Genomic DNA, 20184 nt, shown 5'->3' with positions numbered 1-20184 from the left:
ATGATTAAAACTCAGTTCTCTTGTGACATTAAAATTCTCCGAACAGACAATGCTATGGAATATCGGGATTCTTCTTTACTTCAGTTTCTTAGTCAACAAGGCACCGTTGTTTAACGTTCTTGTCCTCACACCTCTCAACAGAATGGGTGAGCCGAACGCAAGCATCGCTATATTCTTAATTCTGTACGTACTCTTCTTCTTTCTGCCTCATGTCCAGAAAAATTTTGGGGAGAAGCAGCTCTTCATGCTATTTATATTATTAACCGTCTTCTACCTTGGTTCTTTATAATTTATCTCCTTTTGAAAAGTTGTTTGGACAACCTCCTGACTATTCCATCCTTAAACCTTTTGGATGTGTTTCTTTTATTCTTTTACAACCTCATGAACATACTAAATTAGAACCTCGTGCTCGTCTATGTTGTTTTCTTGGTTATGGCATTGAACACAAAGGGTATCATTGTTGGGATCCTGTTTCTAATAAGTTACGCATCTCTCATCATGTTACCTTTTGGGACAATACTATGTTCTCTTATCTTTCCAAATTTCATCACTCTGTTAATACTGACTCTCTATTTTTCACTGACTCCTCCAAAGAGCTGTTTCTAAGTCCTGATCCAGGTGATTGTGATGTGCTCAATATTAGCCCAACTACACCTGCCCCTGTTGAATCTGCACCAGTTGTTGATCCAGCACCTGCGACTGCATCTCCTCCTAGCACTACTCTTCGTCGTTCTACCCGTGTAAGAGAAACTCCTCATTATCTTTCTGATTTTCACTATTACTCCACTCTTGTAACCCTTCATGAGCCTCGTTCTTATCGTGAGGCAAATACTGACCCTCTTTGGCAGCAAGCTATGACTGACGAACTTCAGGCTTTAGAGAAAACTCATTCTTGGGATTTAGTTGATCTTCCACCAAATAAGACCCCTATTGGTTGCAAATGGATTTACAAAATCAAGACCCGTTCTGATGGAACTATTGATCGCTACAAAGCTCGCTTAGTAGCCAAAGGGTACACTCAAGAGTATGGTATCAACTATGAAGAAACTTTTGCTCCAGTGGCTCAATTAACATCTATTCGCAGTCTCTTAGCTATTGCTGCAGTTCGTAAATGAAAACTTTTCCAGATGGATGTCAAAAATGCTTTTCTTCATGGTGACTTAATAGAAGAGGTTTATACGCATCCTCCTCCTGGTTATCATTCTCCTCATAAGGTTTGCAAACTTTAGCTAGCCTTGTATGGATTAAAACAAGCTCTCAGGGCCTGGTTTGCCAAATTTAGTTCCACTCTTGCTCAACTTGGTTTTCTCTCTAGTCCACATGATTCTGCATTATTCACTCGCTGAACTGATAGTGGTATTGTTCTTCTGTTGCTTTATGTTGATGATATGATAATAAGAGGAGATGATTCATCTAGTATTTCAGAGTTACAACATTATCTCAATCAGCATTTTGAAATGAAAGACCTGGGTTCTCTCAGCTATTTTTTGGGTCTTGAAGTTTCTCAAAATTCTGATGGCTATTATCTATCTCAAGCCAAGTATGCATCCGACTTACTTTCTCGAGCAGGCATCACTGATAGCAAAACAGTATCAACCCCATTGGAGCTCAATTGCAAACTTACACCTCTTGATGACACTCCTCTTGATAATCCTACTTTATATCAACAGCTTGTCGGGAGTCTTGTTTATCTCACAGTTACTCGACCTGATATTTCATATGTTGTTCATCTGGTCAGCCAGTTTATGTCTGCTCCTCGCTCAACTCATTTCTCTGCAGTACTTCGAATCCTTCGTTATATCAAAGGCACTCTTTTTCATGGTTTGCAATTTTCCTCTACCTCCTCCCTAGTATTATCTGGCTACTCTGATGCTGATTGGGCTGGTGATGTGACAGATCGTCGCTCTACAACTGGTTATTGTTTCTTCTTGGGTAATTCTCTTATCTCTTGGCATAGCAAAAAGTAAACTGTTGTTGCACGTTCTAGCACAGAATCTGAATATCGTGCTCTTGCTGATGCTACATCTGAATTACTTTGGTTACGGTGGTTATTAACTGATTTGGGTGTCACTCATTCTTCTGCCACAATGCTTCATTGCGATAATAGAAGTGCCATACAGATTTCTCATAATGATGTATTTCATGAGCGTACCAAACACATCGAAATTGATTGTCATTTTGTACGTCATCATGTTGCTCATGGCACCATATGTTTGAAGCCAAATCATTGATATATTCACCAAAACGCATCCTCCCGCTCGCTCTCAGGATCTCTTAAGCAAACTCAAGTTGGCACCTGTGCTACCTCCTTGAGTTTGAGGGGGGGTGTTAGCATAATTACAGCAATTAGCATGATTATAGGAGATTTGTGTAGCATAATTACAGCAATTAGCATGATTATAGGAGATTTGTGTAACATAATTACAACAATTATTATTCTTATCTAAATTAGCTCATATTCTCATGTATAAATAGATGTAATATCTCTGTAAATAATAAACAGACAAATACACAATCATTTTCTTCATTACTTGTATTCTTTCTTCTAACAGAGGTAATGTGTTGTGCATATATATATATATATATATATATATATATATATATATATATATATATATATATATATATATATATATATATATATAAATGAAATTAGTTTCAATCCAAATCTAAGTCTGTAGCCTCGTAAATGGGAGTCAAATGGAAATTTTAGAACATAGAAATTTAGGTAAATTCTAGAATAATCTCAGGTACCTCCAATTTTATCATTCATCTTGAAAATAATATCGGACTACGTAATTTAATCTAATCGAGCTTACATAATTGCCCTCAAATCAGTTCTAGAAATTCTAAAATTGATTTAGAGTTAAACACCTTTAGTTTATTCTAATTGGACTAAATTAGAATTGTGATTCTAGCTGTTTCGAAAACAAATTTAAATTTAATTCTAGCAAAATGGAATTCTGTAATTTTTAAGTTTCGAATTTAAAGGAGTAATGTCGGTAATTTCAATGAAAAGAGCAACAACGAAGATGGTAATTTATATATAGCACATGAAGATGGGATATGCTGTAGATAATTCAATATTCGCATACAGTACGTGAAGATGGTAATGTTGTGAATAAAGCCATGTTTATATGCTGCATGTGAAGATGAGCATGTTATAATTATGACAAACTCAATGTGGCAAGACTTGTAGCGTCAATAAAATGTAGGCAGCTGTTAAAATCTAAAATTGTTATGTGGCAAATATATATATATATATATAATTAATTTATTTTTAAATTTAAAATTAATTTAGGTGGAATGTTTAAAAATAACAATTTGCACAAATAAATCAATAACTAAATCAAGATGATGCTGGAGAATGAGAGGAGTTAAAACTTGAAATCTCTCAATTTATTGCGAAGATTTTAGTTGTAGTTGCAAAACAAAACAAAAATTCAAATATTTATATGTATTTTCAATTTTAATTAAAATTTTTAATTATATTAATTTTGATCCTTAAATTTTAAAATCAATTTTAATTTTAGCATTGGGTGATTTATACTCAAAGTTATTTTAATTTGAACTGAATTTTTTAATTTATAAAAATTTTTTTAAGAGAAAGTGAAACCATTAATAAAATATCATTTTTTTTTTATCTTAAACAATACATCATGTTAACAAATTCATGTATATTTATTACCATAAGAATTAATTACTAATATTAAAATAAGTGTATTTAAAAATATGACAATAATTAAAATTTCATTGAGATTTTTCACCATATTTTTTTATTTTAATAAGTATTATTAGTTTATAATTTTAATCCTAATTTAGAAAAATTATAAATTTATATTGTACCTTAATATCTTAAATATTAAAATTTAATTATATTTTAATTTCTTAAAACGTTAACATTTTAGTTGAAAATGATTAGTTTTTGTTTTTTTTTTTAACTAAAGAAAAACAATATAATATAATTCTACATTTTGTTTAAAAATCCGTTTGGATTTTAAGTAGGGAGCTGTGCTTCTTTGTATTGTATAGAAATCAGATGACAAAATTGCTTTTAGGTGCTTATTTGGTATCAATTATATTTTTTATTTAATTTTCAAAATATTTTTTTTTTTATACAATAAGTCAATAAAATAAAGAAAACCATCTTCTTTTTATAATTTTAATTTTTTATTATAACTATTTTTAATTTTAAAACATTAAAATTATTTTTAAGAAATACGATAATTAATCAGAAAATTCAATTTTTTTATTTTTTGTATTACAATAAGTAGATTTTATTAAGAGATATTCTTTATTATAGATACCTAATTATTATATAAAAAAATTATTTATTCTTAAACAACAGAATGAGTGCCCATAAAACAGCCCCTTTAATTTGTTATTTCAGCTTTTGTACAGTATTTGAGGTTCTGCGTCTTCAATGCAAAAGTATTAGAGGGCATTTGGCTTATAAAAAACAGCTTATAAGCACTTACTGCTCTAAGTTGATTTGGGTTTATGTGCATTTAAAATTTTAAGTAGTTACGTATTTAGTTAAAATGATTATAAGTGATTAATAAGTAGTTAATGTGTTTAGTGAAAAATAATTTATAAACACATTATTTATTATTAAAATAACTAAAAAGATATTAAATGAGATTTATGATGAAATTTTAAAAATTAAATGAGGATAATATAATAAAATACTTGATCAAATTAGCTTATAAGTGAATTAGTTATAAACATCAAAATGAAAAGTTGGATCACCCTAACTTATTTTTTTTTACTTATAAGCTCAACTTATAAATATAAAAATTATTATAAATAAATAAATCTGTCTATATTTAATATTTATAAGCCGATTTGACCAGTTTATAAGTTAAGAAAAATACTTTTTTACAATCATCAAAATTTTGGAGTTGGGAAAATCCTTTCCCACTATGAAATTGGTTTCACACCATCTTTATGCTTTTGTCCACCACTTTATATTTGTCATTCTTAGTCTTAATATCTTTTATCAAATATAAAATTATATCATATTCTATTAAAATTTATATAATTATTATTAAAAAATTATATCAAATATAAAATTATATCAGCTGCTATTACAAAATTATATCAATTACTTATATTAAATAAATTATGTAAGATACAAAATTATATAAGCGGCCATTACAAAATTATATCAGATACTACTGTAAAATTATATGAGTTATTATAAAAATATCGCCGCATGCCAAATTAACCAAATTTAAAAAATTGCTACATGGCATAGTAACCAATTTAAAAAATTATACCAAATGCAATTCAAAAATATAAAATTAAATTATATATATCTTTATATCATTTATCAAATACAATATTATATTCAAAACTATTAAAAAATTATATTAGCTGTTATTAAAAAGTTATATCAAATACAAATTATATCATCTGCTATTAAAAAAATCGTCAACTGGCAACTTAAAAAAATAATATAATGATATAATTATGCCTATAACAACATGATTCTTTTTAATAAAATATTTTTTTAATTAAATTATTAAATTATTACTATTTTATTCATTGTGTTAAATTAATATTTTTCCTAATGATATTTTTTTAAATGAATATTATTTTACATGTATTCTTGTTATTATTGTTATTATTGTTGTTATTGTTGTTAATATTAAATTCAATTAGTTTAAGATTAAATTATATTATATTTAAAAATAATTAAATTTCTTTAGTGTACTATTGTCACAAGAGTTTTACAATCGCTAGGCAATTCTCACTGAAGTGGAAAGTGAGGAGTCACCACTTCTATTTTGTAAAAAAATTAAAGAAAATCATTTATTATTAAAGTCGTGGAAATAATTTTTACCGCTTCTGAAAATAGAGATTCAGGGTTCGACGTTGTATGCGTGTGGGGAAGGTGTTAGGCACCCCACATCGTCCCTCGACAAAGGTAAGTAGATTTAAGAATGTGCTTTTTATAAGTTAATATCGATAATTTTATTGGAGTTTAATTACGATATTGGTTCAGGTGTTTGCTATAGGAATGCTCAATATTTCAATATTTAGAGTGGGCCCAAGACTAAAAGTAAATGGGATGACTCTGAAGTGAATTTTGACTCTGATTATTTTTTGTTTAAGTCCTCCATAAAATTAGGACTCTAATTTTGAAGAGGTATCATTTGGTTCCTAGAGATTTACAATGAATAAGGAGGATTCTCAGCTTACTCATTATTAATCTCATCATTGGTGTCCAAACAATATAGAGTGCTGTGTGTGAAGTGGATATATAAAAAAATTGATAAAAATTGAACTAATATGCGGTTTCGATTTTCATTTCTTTTGATTGAGACTTCAATTCAAAAGAGAATATGTTGATTAAAGCCTAGAGAGTTCTATTCATTAATGAGGACTCTCAATCAATGAATCAAAGTTCCATTATCGACATAATCAACTGTTATTCTTTACCCATATTGATTCAATTTAAATCATTAATGCATTTAGAATTTAATGGTTTATAGAGGGTTGTTTATAAAATTTTATCTATTTATTCATTGACGTAATACACTGAATGCGTGAATGGTTTCAAATTATCTTCTCATGCGAATATTGGATGAATTATCTGTCATATATAATGGGTGTTCATTTCATAGTAGGATTGTACTAGTTTTAGGTAGTTATAGAATTACATCTATAATCAATATTTAAACTCTCTGAGTCAAATACTCATTTCTGTTTAAATATTTTTTCTCTGGTTGCAAGAGGAGCAAGTTTATTTTTCGGGTCTAACCTACATTTTTCTTTGTATGTTATGCTTCTTAGTTAATAGTTTTTATTGTGTTTATTTATTTATTTATCTATTTGTTTAATTATTAGAACTCTACTGTGACACCGGTGTATAAATATATTATATTAATTAATGAAAATTAATAGTATTAAATTATTTGCGCATGCTGGATTTTAGGGTTGAGCTGGGCTCCCCTAGTTGTAGATTTCTTATAGTTATTAGATTGAGTTAGCCCAAATTATTTTATAATTCTTTATATCATTTTGTTTTACTTGTTCGGCTTCAAAATTGGGTCTAATCATGAGTTTAAAAATAGTAAGGCTTACTAGGAGTTTCGAGGGCTTTATACTGACCCAAATTTTAGTATTGGCCCGGCCCATATATAGAGTTGGGTCGTGACAATACCAACTACCAATAAAAAAAAATATCAAATATAAAATTATATCAGCTATTATTACAAAATTATATCAACTACTATTAAAAATTATTATTAGATATAAAATTATATCAACTACTATTATAAAATTATATCCACTGCTATCAAAAAAATTGTCATACTTCATATTAATTAACTTAAAATATCGTAAAGTGCCATATTAATTACTTAAAAAAATTATATCATCATCTATTATATCGTTATATCATTATCTTTCATTAAAAAAAATTATTTATTAATACTCGAAATCAAATTCATTGCTCACTTCTCTTGAATACAAGATATAGGGATTCTTAAAATCTCCCTCTTTTCACTTATCGCAATACAAAAAAAATAAAAAAAATAGCAACAAAAAATAGTGGCCAAATATACTTATATTTCATAGGTAATTAGAATTACCGAATACTTGCCGACAAAATTTTTTTGTCCAAAAATTATAGCATAGGTATTTTTTACCAATAAAAAAAATGTTATTGCTAAATTTACTGATGAACTATTTGTAGGTAAATTAGGATTTTTTGTAAGTAATTTTTGTGGGGGATCGTAGGTTTAAATTACCGACTATTTATGATGACACTTTGCGTTGGTAATACGTAATTACCAATGACAACTTTCCATAGGTAATTTTTTTCCATATTTTTAATTTAATTTTCTAATTTTTAATTTAATTTAATTTAATTTCTAAATTTAATTTAATTTAATTTAAATCTAATTTAATTTAAATTTTTAATTTTATTTATTTTTTACTTCTTAAAATGTTATATTAAATTTTAAATTAACTATTAATCATTTTAATTTAATTTAAAATTAATTTTTATTTTTAAGAATAATGAATTTTAAAAAATAACTATCAGCCCAAAGTATGCCCCATATAGTGGCTATGCAACGATTGCATAAGTTGGGGAGTAACTTCCCTTTTATGGGGAAGCCAACTCTTCTCCAACCCAACTCAACTCAACTCAACTAAGCCTTTATCTCAAAAATTTGGGGTCGGCTATATGGATTCGCTTTCTCCACTCTGAACGATTTTGGGTTAAATCCTCAGAAATGTGTAATGTTTCTAGGTCATGTTGTACTACTCTCCTCCAAGTCAATTTAGGTCTACCCCTTTTTTTCTTTCTATCCTCTAACCTAATGTGCTCTACTTGTCTAACTGGAGCCTCCGTATGTCTATGCTTCACATGACCAAACCACCTCAATCTCCCTTCTCTCAACTTATCTTCAATTGGCACCACTCCTACCTTTTCTCTAATACTCTCATTACGGACTTTATCTAGTCTAGTATGGCTACTCATCCACCTTAACATTCTCATCTCTGCAACTCTTATCTTAGATGCATATGACTCTTTCAGTGCCCAACACTCACTACCATATAAGATAGCCGGTCGTATGGCTGTACGGTAAAATTTTCCTTTCAATTTATTGGGAATCTTATGATCACATAAAACTCCCGTGGCACGTCTCCACTTCAACCATCCGGCTTTAATCCTATGACTAACATCCTCCTCACATCCCCCATCTACTTGAAGGACTGAGCCTAGATATTTAAAGTGATTACTTTGGGACAGTATCACTCAATTCAAGCTAACTCCTTCCCTATCACCAGTTTGGCCTTCACTGAACTTGCAATGCATGTATTCTGTCTTCGTTCTACTTAACTTAAAACCCTTTGACTCTAGAGTACTTCTCCAAAGTTCTAGCTTTCTATTGACTCCTTCTCGTGTCTCATCTATCAGAACAATATCATCCGCAAACATCATGCACCAAGGAATACTCTCTTGTATATGTTTCGTCAGTTCATCTAAAACTAATGTAAAAAGGTAAGGGCTTATGGCTGATCCTTGGTGTAATCCAATTGAGATCGGAAAATCTCTTGTGTCCCCTCCCACTGTGCGCACAATAGTAGTTGCTCCTTCATACATATCTTTCAATACTTGTATGTACCTAATAGATACCCTCTTTTGTTCTAACACATTCCATAAGACCTCTCTTGGAACACTATCATAAGTCTTCTCCAAATCAATAAAAACCATGTGTAGATCTTTCTTCACATCTCTATATTTCTCCATCAAGCTTCTAATGAGAAAGATCGCTTCCATAGTTGAATGACCGGGCATGAAACCAAATTGATTAAGAGAGATAGAAGTATCATGACGTAGTCGATGCTCCACAACTCTCTCCCACAACTTCATAGTATGGCTCATGAGTTTAATTCCCCTATAGTTTGAGCAACTCTGTATGTCTCCTTATTTTTAAAAATAGGTACTAAAATACTCTTCCTCCATTCATCGTGCATTTTCTTTAAGTATAGAATCTAATAAAATAATTTAGTTAACCATGACACTCCTATATCTCCCAAAAACTTCAACAATTCAATTGGTATTTCATCTGTTCCACAGTCTTTACCCACTTTCATTCTCTTAAGTGCTTCCTTTACTTCTAAAGATCTAATCCTTCTAGTATAATTCACATTCTTTTCTATTGTTCTATAATCTATATTCACGCTATTACCATTTTAACTATTATTAAAGAGATCATTAAAATAATTTCTCCATCTTTCTTTAATGTCCTCATCTTTCACCAACACTTTTCCTTCTTTATCCTTAATGCACCTAACTTGATTGAGATCTTGACATTTCCTTTCTCTCCTCCTTGCTAATCTATAAATATCTTTCTCCCCTTCTTTAGTTCCAAGTTTCTCATATAACTTTTCAAAGGCCTGTGCTCTTGCTTGACTAACTGCCTTTTTTGCCTCTTTCTTTGCTATCTTGTACTGTTCATATGCCTCATTATTATCACATTTAGGTAATTTCTTATACCATTCCCTTTTTCTCTTCACTACCTTTTGTACTTCCTCATTCCACCACCATCTCTCTTTTGAGGGTGGTCCATGTCTTTTAGACTCTCCAAGTACTTTTCTAGCTACTTCTCTAATCTTTAATGCCATCTGTATCCACATATCATTGGCCTCCATATCTAGCCTCCATACTTCGGACTCGAGAAGCTCATTTTTGAACTTCACTTGCTTTACTCCTTTGAACTCCCACCACTTTGTTCGAGCTACACTATTTCTTCTGACCTTACTTGAATTGTTCCTAAACTTAACATCCAAGACCACCAACCGATGTTGACTTGTTAAAGCCTCTCCTGGAATGACCTTGCAATCCTTGCATAGAGCTCTATTTGTCTTCCTAGTTAAGAGGAAGTCGATTTGGCTTCTATGTTGCCCACTTTTGAAAGTCACTAAATATGACTCTCTTTTTATAAAGTAGGTATTTGCTAGTATTAGGTCGTATGCCATAGCAAAATCCAGGATGCTTTTTCCCTCCTCATTTCGACTGCCAAAACCAAAACCTCCATGAACATTCTCATAACCTTGTCTATCACTTCCTACATGTCCATTCAAATATCCACCAATGAAAACATTCTCTTCATTCGGTATGCTTTGCATTAAATCATCCATATCTTCCCAAAACCTTTGTTTACTCTCACTGTCTAGTCCTATTTGTGGGGCATAAGCACTAACTATATTTATTGTTTCTCCTTCTCATACTAGCTTTACTAGTATAATTCTATCTCCTACTCTTTTCACAGCTATTACTGCGTCTTTCAATGTTCTGTTTATGATTATGCCCACTCCGTTCTTATTTCTCTCCTTTCCCAGAAACCACGCTTGTACCTGAATTACCCACTTCCTTGCTTTTCTCTCCTACCCATTTAGTCTCCTGAATGCAAGCAATATTCACCCTTCTCCTTTTCAAGGTATCCACAAGCTCCATTAATTTTCCTGTAAGTGATCCAACATTCCAAGTACCAACCCTGATCCTCCTCCTATCCTGCTCGTTCCTAATTGGTCTCCTTCTATGATATCTTCTATTGTTTTCTATGTCTATCTTATATTCTACTTCACTATTTATTCTACTATCTGTCCTATGGACTAACTTCTTTACCCACACCCGTCCGTGATGTGGGAACCCTTGCTCACTTAACACCACACCCGGGCGCCGGCATGGCGTGTCGCTTTCGGTGAACGCCCTACACCCTTGCATATTTCTCACTACACCCGGGCTCCAATGTAGAGCGTCGTTAGTAGAGGACGCCCCAACGTTTATATCATTTGAATTCATATCATAGGGTGTGACGAAATTTTTACGCTGGTTGTCACCTACCGCAACCCTCCTCCTTTATCCGGGCTTGGGACCGGCTAAGCGCAAACTACTTAGGCGGAGTTAAGCCAACTCTTCTCCAATCTATTAAAAGAAGATGTGAGAATTTCACATTTTTTCTGATTTACTGATGAAACAAGTTTGTTGGTAATTACTTATGAATTATTTTTGTAGGCAATTTATTTTAAAATTTTATTTTTTTAATTTCTTATTAATATTACCAATCAAATACCAGTTCGTCCGTAATCACTGATAAAAAATTTTTGTAGGTGAAAGTTTTTAAGATTTTTAATTTTTTTTCTTAATATTAGTAACCAAATATGAGTTCGTTGGTAATTAGTAACCATTTCGTGGGTAATTTATTTTAAATTTTTTTTTTCTGTTAATACTACCAACCAAATACAAATTCATTGGTAATTACCGACAAAAAATTTTGGTAGATAAAATTTTTTAATTTTTTTTAATTTTCTGTTCAATATTACCAACTAAATACGAGTTGATCGGTAATTACCAATAATTTTTTTATGTTGTCACTAACTTTAGCACCAAATACATTTTTTTTTATTTTTTAAATTTTCTTTTTAATATTACTGATAAAATACAAGTTGGTCTATAATTACAAATGAATTTTTTAGTCGGTACGTTTTCTATTTTGTCACTAACTTTGCCGCCAATATTTGGCTTCACCTTTACCTACAAAATTGTGTCGTTGGTAAAGGTTTCATTGTTAATCGGTCAATAATTTTATCGGCATAAATTGGTTAAATTTTAATTCTTGTGGCTTTCCTTTTTTATCAGTAAAAGTTGTTAAATCGTTGATAATTAGCAATGAAATTTTATGTTCGGTAATTTTTGTAACTACTTTTTAAATTTCTTGTAGTGTCAAAATTTCAGTGATTATGACTTTTTATAATTTTTTTATTATTATTTCTTGAATATTAACCTGATATTTAAGGTAATATATTGGAGCATACTTACTAATATATATATATTTTTTATCATGAACATATATCTTAACCGTACAGTCTTTTTTTAATTACAATCATACTACAAAAATATTATATATAATATTTAAATGAAAATAATTAATAATTATTTAAAAAATAATTTTTATGCATATTTAAGTTACATTTCACATAATTAATTAAGAAATTAATCATTAATAAATTTTATAAAATATAAAAAAATAAATATTAAATTACGTCATTAAATAAAATAATACATAATCACACAAATAAAACGAATATTTTAATAAGTAATTGAAAGACCAATGGCAACGAGCAGAGGAGACATTACTGTAAAATGATCAAAGAAGAGCTAAAGTGCGAGTAAGAAACAACAAATTAGTGGCGTGCTCGTAAATTTTGACAAAATCTACATAGCGATTAAAGGGTGGCAATGACGTAATTAATTCAAAATTTTTAAAGGGGGTGTTTGCTAAGAAGTTAACAAAGAGATAATTGTTACCCTTGTAACTTTTAACCCTTCATTAATATTGCTTAAATTTTTAAAGAGATCATATTAACTTTTCGCATCATTAATATTTATACCTTCTGGAGGGATTAAATGTTAACCTTGAGGAGCCTAGGTTAATAATTACCCTTATTAAATATTAAAACTTATAAGGATAAAATGTAACCCTTAATTTTTTAACCTTCTACTAAATACACCCTAAAAGTAAAATTTTATACAGTCGCATATTTGTAATTTTGACCAAGACAAGCAAAAGAGACAACTGCGGTGTGGTTGTAATTTTGAACAAGATCAAGATTTTTTCTATTAATTTATTAATGGTGACATTTTAGTGATTAAGATTAAAACAAAAGGCTAATATGTCATCATTTGATTGTGTTTATACCACAATTTAATTTTATTATTTTAGGACCAAATTACTTAGTGGATTCAAGCTAATAGAAACCAAAAAGCAGAGTGTAATAATTATTTGGAGCTCAAAGTAGTTAAGGTGGTTACTTGAATTAAATGAGTATTAACCTAAATCAAGGAAATTACAGATATAATGGAGCACTACCTAATGGTTACTTAAAATGAACCTATAGTGGATGAAGTTGGTTGTAGGTCCTTACTAGTTGCAGAAGGTGGAAAAAGTATTGCAAGTAGTGGGCAGGAGCAAGAAGCAAGCATCTGAAAGACAAAATCATGAGATTTTTTTTAAGAGACTTGGTGCATCATTGGTTCAAGGTGCGGAAAGTTAATGCATTGAGTTATTGTTTGATGTAGCAGACTTGGTCACCAAGCAAACTTGATGCAACAGACTTGGCCACCAAGCAATCCAACTCTATATATAGAGCATCAAGGCTCCATTTCAAAGAACACAAACAATAGCCAAAACAGACAATCTGATAGGAACAATGTCTTAGTTCAATTCCTTTAGTTCAATTTTTTTTCTTTATATTTTAGTAGTCTTTTTAGTTTTTTGATCTAGTATTAGTTTTATTCCAGTCCTTTTATTTTCATTTCAAGATATTAATTTACCATTCTTCTGCAAATATTTCGTTACCTATAATCAAGATCTTTAGTTTTTAATGCAATTCACAGTTCTTTTGTTTGTATTTCAATTCTTACAAATCAGCTTTTTAATTTCTGCAAGCCCAGTTTACTTTTTCTTACAAATGTCTATATTTTCAAGTAAATCAACTCTTCAATTTTTCAAAGCTCTCATTTTCATTTCTTGCATATATTTATATTTTCTCAGCAAGTAATTTACTCTTTCAATCAAGCACAAATTTTACATTTTCTTTTTGAAGTGATAGCCATGAACAACCTTTACTTTTCAAGCATAACCTTTACTCTTTCATGCACAAGCAATCTTTCAATTACAAGCACTCAAATTCCATTTTCTCAACTTTCAAAGTTTATTTAGGTAGAGATCTTCATAAAGCGTATTCTAGTGGAGTCAAGGAATTCAAGGGAAAATTTGATCCTTTAGTTTGCACCTATTGATCATATTAGAAGTTAGACCAGCACATTCATACTACACAATTGGGATCTTAGTGTCCCTAGCACGCCTGCAATCCAACACACACATAAAAAAAAGGTAATTTCTGCTTGATGCGCTCAAATTGAGTAAAATCAATTTAGAGCGAAAACAGATTGGTGGCATAATTGTATAACCATCAAAGAGAGGAGCCATTTATAGTTAAGAAATTGATGGAAAATTGTGAGTAAAATAAAATTGTCGCACCTTTAATCGTTATTGATGTGGCATGTTTGTAATTTAATCAAAATAGGGCTTCTTTTATGAGAAATTACATAATGTAGTGGTGATTCCATGAAAGATGGCCTACATGAAATAACAAATAAATGAAAATCATGCATTTAGATATAAGTAGGTCCCATAAAATTCTATTTTTCCATGTGCTGAAGACCATTTTTTCTTTCAAATCATAAGTATTTGTTTCCACGCAAAATTGTTTTTACTCAATTAAGCGTGTCAAATGCACATATATAGCCTTTTTAACAAGTGTGAGTTGAATTACAAGCATGCTAGGGATGCGTATGATCCCAATTGTAAATGTAATTGCACTAGTCTTACTTCTAATCAGAATGATTGGCGAGAAATAAATGATTGAATTTTCCCTTGGGTTTCCTGACTCCACTAGGATGCGCTTCATTAGGATCTCTACTTGTTTAGCTTTTGAGAAATTTGAGAATGAAATTAATTGCTTGAAAAATTAATTTAAAATGTAAAAATTGAGAGTTATCATTGTGAAAATTATAAAGATTACATTGAAAAACAAATTGAGTGCTTGACTGAAAAATAAATTGATTACTTTGCAGAAAAAGTAAATTGATTGCTTAAAATACAGTAGACTTATGCAAGGAATGTAAATGGCCAAAAGCATATTTTAACCCCTAAACTTTCATAGTAAAGTCAATTTGCTCCCTCAATTCAACATTGAACCAATTTGCCCTCTAAACTTAAAAATTGAATCAATTTAATACTTAAACTTTTAAATTTAACCAGTTCAGATTGCAAAGGGGAAAAAATGTATGAAATGCATGCACTACTGACTTGGAAAAATAGCTTATGAGGTGTCATCCACATCAGCGCAAATGAGTTAAATTGATTCAATTTTTAAAATTTAGGGGGCAAATTGGTTCAATGCTAAATTGGTTCAAAAATCTCAGTCCTTTTAAAATCAAAGCATATCCGTGAATAGCCCAAGTGAGATTGAACTTGAATTGTGCACAAATTTATAGGCAAAGAGGATCATGGATCCAAGCAAAGATGATGTGTAGTGGGGGAAGAAGAAGAAGTAGCCAGCATTTACAATCCCAGAAACAAAGCCATTAAATTAACACCTTATTTTACCACAGAAACTAAATTTGCTTTATAACCTCACTAACACCCAAGAGAGAGTTTAGGGAAAATCACTAAAAAAAAAGGGAAAGCATAAGTGTAGGGAACAAAATCTCAACCACCAAACTTTAACATAGCAGCTGAACCAAGGAGCAAATACCTTATGTGCAACAGGGCAACAATTCGAACTTAAAGAAAGGACACCTTTAGGCTACCAAATAGAAAGACAAACCAAAGAACCAACCAAAACCAGAAAAACATAATCAAAATCAACCTATCAACCAATAAAAAACCATTAGAATAAAAAAGAACAGTTGTTTTAAAACCCACACGCTACCTATGCACAAATAAACCCAAAGCCAGTAAGAGCCAGCAAACACTATGCCAGCAACGACACAACTCTACTTTGTTGTGGGACATGGTAGGGCTCAAAACCCTTCGCCATAGCTACACAGAGAAAAAAAAAAGATCTATACTTGTACCATTTGAGAGATAACAAAATATTAAAAGAGAAAAATTTTAAAGAGAAAGCAAGGGAAGAGAAGAGGTGGTTATGACAAAATGAGAAGAAAAGGAAAAAAAAGAGAGAAAACAGTGAAAGAGAAGTGGTGATGATGACAAAATGAAAGGTCTAGTGCTGCAAAAATAGCATATTATGAAGAGATAGATTGAAAGAAGAAGAAGAAAAAGAAAAAAGAAAGAAAGAAAGAAAGAAACTGGCCATTTATGCATAATTATAGTGAATAACACGTGCTTCAGCATGTGTTTCACACGCATCTACTGATTAAGAAAAATTGTGTTCAATCGGTTCAAATTTGTAAGCTTATGGGGGAAATTGGTTTAATTGTAAATTGAGGGAGCAAATTAACTTTCAAGTACAAGTTCAAGGGGCAATTTATGCCTTTGGCTGAATGTAAACTGATTGTTTTGGAAAACTAAAAGACTTATCGCTTGAATGAAATCATTTGTGGAAAAAGTAAATTGAGCATTAAAAATTAACAAGGCTGATTGTTGAAATGTAAATATGTGTAGATAATATAAATTGGCATTGAAAATTAAAAATGGGCTCGCATGGATTGAAATATAAACAAAAAAATTGTAAATTGCATTGAAAACTAAAGAAAATGATTACATAAATTGAAACGTTGCTGAAGAATTGTAAAATAATTGCTTGAAATAAAAATATGAAAGCAGAAATTAAATTGATTGATAAGGATTTTTCACAAGTATACGGATTATTCAAGTAGTAAACAAAAGTTATCATCCCACAGGGATTTGAGTTTGAGTACTAAAATATAATTCTAATGATTATTTGGGCTAATATTGATGTATATGAAAATTAAAAGAAGTAAATGTAACACTAATAGGGAAATTAAAAGAAATAAATGATAGGTAAAGTAAATAAATCTTTAAACTAAATGAAAATTTATTAAATTAACAACAGTTATGCATAAACTAGAATTAATTGATAATAAAAATGATTCTAGAGTTGGGATTCATGAAGTAAATTTATCAGGATTTGATTGAGTAAATCCAATTTTTTAAGAAAAGTATGAGATTTGAAGGTAGATGATTTTAAAATTCGTTAATCTTTTTCTCAAGTAAACTAAAGAGTTTTAAAAGAAATTAAACAGTGTGATGTTTGATTTATTCAAAACCCGTTAGGAATTTTAATCAATCAATAACCCTCTTAATCCTTAGTTATCAATAAATTTAAGTATTTAAGTTCAATATCTTGATTATCTATCAATAATTTTTACCTCTCGATTTTTCAATCAAAGATTAAGAACAAAACTCAAAGAGACCTAACAATAAGCATGTCAAAAAAGCACACAATATATGAATCAAAACTCATATATATTAAAATTTGAATAAATTCAGTCCAAATTCACAAATAAATTAAATTTAAATCATTATACTCGACTCTAAAATATCAAGTATTTGCTCACTCATAATTATCTTTATAAGAGAAAATAATGAAATAAAGAAGATAAACATGAAAATAGAAACAAGAGTAAAGAAGCCCAGATGGGAAGAGTTCCAATCTCTAAAAATGGCGGCTGGAACGTCACTTTGCAAGTGTGACTCTGCAGAAGAATGGCATCCTCCTTTTCTTTTTCCCTCTTTCATTCTTTGTCTACTTTGTCTACTTTTGTAAAAAACTAGAAAATGATCAACATATATGCCCAAGAAGTCTGCGCTAGAACAGGTAAAAAGGAGAAAAGACGAAAGGCACAAAAAAGTGAGGTGTTAAAAATTAATCCTAGTCAGCATTGCTTCTCGCCAGCCAAGAAGATCCAATGTTGAACATAGTGTATTTTAATATGCTCCGTGTTGATTGAGAACAAGCTTTATTTAGAAGCGCTGGGGCAACACTACCCAGTATCACTAGGTATGTTATTTAGGCTAAAAATCTCTAAATCTCCAATTACTTTCTCCTTGCTGCACATGATTCTTCAAGTAGAATTTCTTCAACTTTTACACCACTTTAAGCTTTCAAACGATCTTGAATCATCTCCACTTGCACATTTTTATCTTCAAATCATTTTAAAACCTAATAAAAAATCAAAATTCTAAAAATCAAATATAAAATACTAAAATTAACAATTTAACTAAAATAAAAGCTAAAAACCTAAAATTACTAAATAAAAATGGCAAAATGAATACAAAAATTAACCTAAAACACCTATATAAAATGAGTGTGTCACAGAAGCTAGACCAAAAAATAAAGAGATTGCTAAAATTGTAAAGGAAAATGCTAAACTAAAATAAATTAAGCTAAGTCATTATGTCTATTGAGTTGATTTGGCTGATGTTGTGTGTTCAAAATAAAGTCTTGCACCTCTATTCATAGAGTTGGCATGTTGGGTTGCTAAGTCTATCGGATCAAATGTGCTTGGTGACAAACCTATTGCATCAAGAATTACTCATTGCATTAGCGTTCTACACCTTGATTTAACTATTGCACCAAGTCTTCTTAAGGGATGTTTGGTTTACCTGTTGGGTATAGCTGATAGCTGATAAACACTCAAATAGGGGTTAAATTTTAACAACCGTCCTTAAACTTATATTGCTGTAACATTACAATCCTTCAATTTAAAAATATAACATAAAACCCCCTCAACTTCAAAATTTTGCACAGTGAAATCCCTCCAACCTCCAATCACTGGTTTTCCAATTAAACGTTGACCTGGTCAGTTCTAGCGTAATGCTTAGTCATCATTTCTCTTTTCTCTCTCAAGCCATGTATAAATTGAACCCTTCTACTCTCTATAGAGAAAATAATTTTTCATATGTAGAGAGAATAATTTTACACTTTACATAAGAAATAAAAGAAAAATACTGACTAAGCGTCACGCTGGATCTATTTATATCAGTATTTAACTGAAAAATTAGTAATTAGAAGTTAGAAGGATTTTATTGTGCAAAATTTGAAAGTTGGAGGGGTTTTATGTTACATTTTAAAGTTGAAGGACTATAATGTTACAACTATATAAATTCATGGATAGTTGTTAAAATTTATTCCCCAAACAGATGAACTAGAGTGTTTGGCAAATTTAAAAAAATAGAGCTGATGGCTTATGGGTAATTGATATGATACCCATCAGCTGCAATTTGTATTAGCTCTATTTTTAAAGTTATTTCTCATCAACTGGTAGCTGATTTGATTTTATTTTTTATTTAGACCATATTATCCTTTTTCATTTAACTCGAAAATTAATATTATTAATGCTTTTATCTTTTTCATTTATAATTTTAATATCTTAATTTGAGCATTACAACATTGTTAAAATATTTTTTTATTAATAACATAAAATATAAAATATTTATTTATTATGAAAAATACATTTTTTTACATCTAAGATCAGACCTTAATTCATCAACTCATATATCTCCCAAATCAACAGTCTCCTTTCCACTAATATATGTGCCAAGCTGCCAGAAGATTTTCTGCTCAAAGCATCTGCCATCATATTCACCTTACCTGGGTGATATTGAATGGTACAGTCATAATCATTTAGAAGGTCCATCCATCTCCTTTGCCTTAGATTAAGATCTCTTTGCTGGAAGATGTACTTTAAGCTTTTTATGGTTAGTGTATATCTCATACACCTCACTATATAAATAGTGCATCTAGATCTTTAGTGCAAAAACTATAGCCGCCATCTCTAAATCATGAGTAAGATAGTTTTGCTCGTGCCTTTTTAACTGCCTTAAAGCATAAGCCACTACTTTACCATGAGGCATCAAAACACACCCCAAGATGACTCTGGAAGCATCATAATACACTGTATATCCTTCTTCACTCGCAGGCAATGTCCGCACTAGAGCTGTAGTTAAGCATTTCTTAAGCTTCTAGAAGCTTTTCTTGCACTCGTTTGACCAAGAGAATGGGACATTCTTTAGAGTCAACAATGTCAGAGGAGCTGCTATTTTAGAAAAATTTTACACAAAACGCCTATGGTAATCTACTAGACCCAGAAAACTCCACACCTCA

Source organism: Hevea brasiliensis, chromosome 8, assembly GCF_030052815.1.
Source record: "Hevea brasiliensis isolate MT/VB/25A 57/8 chromosome 8, ASM3005281v1, whole genome shotgun sequence".
NCBI classification, from domain to species: domain Eukaryota; kingdom Viridiplantae; phylum Streptophyta; class Magnoliopsida; order Malpighiales; family Euphorbiaceae; genus Hevea; species Hevea brasiliensis.
This window is presented reverse-complemented; position numbering follows the sequence as displayed.